At 53.4% G+C, this 3530-nt stretch overlaps 1 protein-coding gene across 1 annotated transcript in view; it reads left to right on the top strand.

The window, feature by feature from the left end:
* The first annotated feature begins 704 nt into the window (after positions 1 to 704).
* The window catches only part of TGFBRAP1 (transforming growth factor beta receptor associated protein 1), a 61402-nt gene continuing 58576 nt past the window's right edge, over positions 705 to 3530 (top strand). The window contains exon 1 of the mRNA XM_017541093.2: positions 705 to 1098. The gene's annotated coding sequence lies outside the window, so the exon portion shown is untranslated. The remainder of the gene's footprint in view (positions 1099 to 3530) is intronic.

Below are 3530 nucleotides of genomic sequence, written 5' to 3'. Positions count from 1 at the left end.
AAAAAAAAAAAAAAAAAAAAAAAAAAAAAAAAAAAAAAAAAAAAAAAAAGAAAAGGAAGACCATGGAGTAGAATCTAGTATCTGCCTTCAGGCTTGGGATAACATCTTTGTTTTACAATAGGCAGCTTGGCTGGAAGAAAGCTGAGGTCATGGGTCACTAGCAGGTCCTAAAGTATGAAAATCACTGGGAAAACCTGACTGTCTATATGTTAATAATTGAGTACTGACAACTCTGGAGGGAGCTTTCCAATTCTTTCATCATGAAATTGGACTTTGACTATATATTGAAGAGGAATTCATGGATTCATGGTAACCTACAATTCTTCATTGCGGCCTGACCCCAAGGAAGCTACAATTGGGTTTTCCTAAAAGGAGGAAGATAGTCCTAGGCCTCCCTTCTCAAATAAGTGTATCACGCAGGTGGCCTCCTCCTGTCAGGGGTCCCAGTCAGTTCCTGGGGCCCTGGGGCGCCTCGGAAGAGGACTTCGCATCGCAACCGTTCCTTCAGTTCCTAGTGGGGCACCGGCTGCGCGTCCGAGCCTCCATCCTGCGTGGTCAGGCGGCCGCGGGCCCAAGCATTTCCCAGGATTCATTCATTCAGTCTTCAGCAGGTATTTCCCGAGCGCCCTCCTCCTGTGTTGGTGTCAGAATCTGGGTGGCGAGCGAGCCAGGCAAAGCCCGGCTTCCCTGGCGCTCCCTGCGGCGGCGGGGGCGGAGGAGAGACCTCAGTTCCCACAGCTGGCGCGGACCGCGCGCTCGCCCGGGGGCGGCGGCCTTAGCGCCCCCCGAATGAACACCTCCCGCCCGCCGGCCGCCTCGCGAGGCGGGCCGTGTCGTGGACCCGGTACACGGAGGGGGACGCCGAGGCCCGGAGTAAGGCCCGTTTTGGCCTGCGCGCGGAGCCAGGCGGCAGGGCCCAAGGGACGGCGGGCAGCGCGGGGACGGCTGCGCTCCCGCCCTCCGCCAGCCCCTGGCGGCCGCCCCACGTGACGGGAAGCGGCGGCTGCGGGGCCAGGCCAGCCCAGGAGCCGCGGGCCGGAGCGGGGCGGCGGGGCCCCAGGCCGCGGGGCGGCGCGGGGCGGCGGGGCGCCGGCGCCGGTGAGTGCAGAGGGCGGCAGGTCGCAGGGTGCGGGGCACGGGGGCGCGTGGGGCAGGAGAGCGGGGTCAGGAGGGCGGGGGGGCAGGCGGCGGGGCGGGTGGAGGGCGAGCCCGTGAGTGTGCGCTGGGGCAGGTGTAGTGGGGGCTGGAACGCGGCGTGGGGAGAGCAAGTGGCTGTACACTTAGGGGCAGGTGTGCAGGTGTGCGACTTGGTAGGTGTCCCTTGTGGGGGCCGGCTAGCCTGCTGGGGTGAGCAAGTAAGTGTTCATGTGTGTGTGGGATGCGGTGTGCACGGGTGTGGGGTCAGCAAGTGTGTATGTTGTGTGTGAGGAATGTGTGTGTGTTTAGGGCAAGGGAAGACCCAAGAGATCTCGTCCTTGATTTGAGTTTTCCGAGGAGAAGGGCCAGGAAGGACTTGCACCTCCACCCCTTGTATGGAATGGTGTTGGCGCTGTGACTGAGGTTTCTCAGAGCTTTTCGGATTTGAGAACTCAAATTCGGGTCACACTCAGGCCTGAATTGTCCTGAACGGGAGAGTAGGCAGGGGCGTGTTGCGGAGCAGGGAAGAGGGCTGTGCTGGGTTTCCTGGCCCCTGTTTTTAGCACCAGGTCAAGGGCTGGAAGCTGTCATCCCCGTGGAATTTTTTTTCTTTCCATTGCCTTCCGGAGGTGCAGGTGCAAGTTAGTCCGCCTGCCTCTCTGTGTTACAAGTGCTGATACCTTTAAACACGGAAGCTGTCCAGTTGTCTGCACCTGCCGTGGCTTCTATGCAAGGGCTGCTGAGTGACCCTTAGGAAGCCTCCTACCTGGCTGCTAAAAATGGGGGATCACAGATCACGTAGCAGCTGTGGTCAAAACAAGTCTGAGCATAGTTTAATAATTGATGAAGTGCTCATGGGCAAGCACCTTGTCCATCAGAAAGGCAGGCAGCTGCAGATGTGATTGTGATGGCGAGTTAAGGCACTGATAAGGTGTGCAGGGAAGATTCTACTGCAGTGTGTGTTGGCTTGCCTGGAGTCAGGACGAATGAGTGTAGAGGGGCTGTGTGGTGGCTGCTACTCTCTCATTGTAGATATGCTTCTCTCTGTTGGTCAGCCGGCAGCTGGCAGACAACTGAGAGCTTGCAGCTCCATGGTCAGTCGGAAGGAACATTTGGTCAGCTGCTTCCTTTTCTTTTTCCTTCCATTTCTGCCAGCCAAGCAACCTCAGCAGTCATTGCAGCTGCTTCTGTGATGTGTAGCAAAAGGCTGCCTGGGGTACTAGCAAGTCCACTGGCTGGAATCTGCTGGAACCTGTCCCCAAGTGGCCTGCCCCAGGTCATCTATGAAATGGGAGTGGTGCTCTGTGGTGGTAATGAATATGGAGTGTGGGTTCAAATCCTGCCTCTGCCATTTCCTGTGACTCTTGGGCAATTTGTTGCACATTCTGAGTCTCAGGTTCTTCCATCAAAATAGGGATAATATTAGAAAAGGCACATGGATTCTAATAAGAAATTGTGCCTGGAAAGGATCCAGCACAGGGCCTGGCACTTAGTAGGTGCCCAATACATTATTGTTGACAAGTATAAATGAAGGTGTAGAGCCAGGTCTCCCTCAGCTCTGAAAATGTATAGTTTTATGTTTCAAGTAATTGTTAACAAATGCTTTGTTTACCCTGGAGTTAGACTTGTGGATTCTGAATTCCAGTTTGCTGTGTACATTGAGGTATGCGTTGTACAGTTGAACTGGGTGAGAGGTGAGGTGCCGCTCTTAGCCTTCATTCACTCTGCCTTTTCTTCTCCACTCATGATTGTGCATGGCAGTCCCCTTCTTGTAGCATTGGAGACAGAACTTTTTCACCACTGTAGGAATCCCACGACCAATCTAGCCTCGGTTTAAACCCTCCAGAGACAGGGATTTGTAAAGGGCCCATTCTTCATTTAAGCAGCTCCAGTTGAGGAGTTTTAAAAGCATAGAGATCACTATTTTTTAAATGCTATGTTTTCTTTCTGTTGTTGTCTTTTGGGTGGTTTTTTGCTTTTGTTTTTGAGACAGAGTCTCATCTGTCACCCAGGCTAGAGTGCAGTGGTGTGACCATGGCTCATTGCAGCCTTGATCTTCCAGACTCAAGGGGTCCGTCCACCTCAGCCTCTCAAGTAGCTTGGACCACAGGCTTGCACTACCACACCCAGAACTTTTTAAATTTTTTGTAGAGATAGGGGTCTCCTTATGTTGCCCAGACTAGCCTCAGACTCCTGGCCCCAAGCAGTCCTCCTGTCTCGGCCTCCCAAAGTCCTAGGATTACGGACCTGAGCCACCACTCCAGCCAAAAAATTGCTGTATTTTCTGTGTCTGATCTGCAACTAACATTTCTGTTAGGGAAAAAAAAATGAAGTTATTTGGCTTATTCCTTCATACTAATATTACAAATTTGTGATCTTTTTTTTTTTTTTTT

The sequence above is a fragment of the Cebus imitator genome, unplaced genomic scaffold (genome assembly GCF_001604975.1).
Source record: "Cebus imitator isolate Cc_AM_T3 unplaced genomic scaffold, Cebus_imitator-1.0 Scaffold131, whole genome shotgun sequence".
Lineage (NCBI taxonomy): Eukaryota > Metazoa > Chordata > Mammalia > Primates > Cebidae > Cebus > Cebus imitator.
Note: the sequence above shows the minus strand (reverse complement) of the source record. Positions and strands in the feature narration are given on the sequence as shown.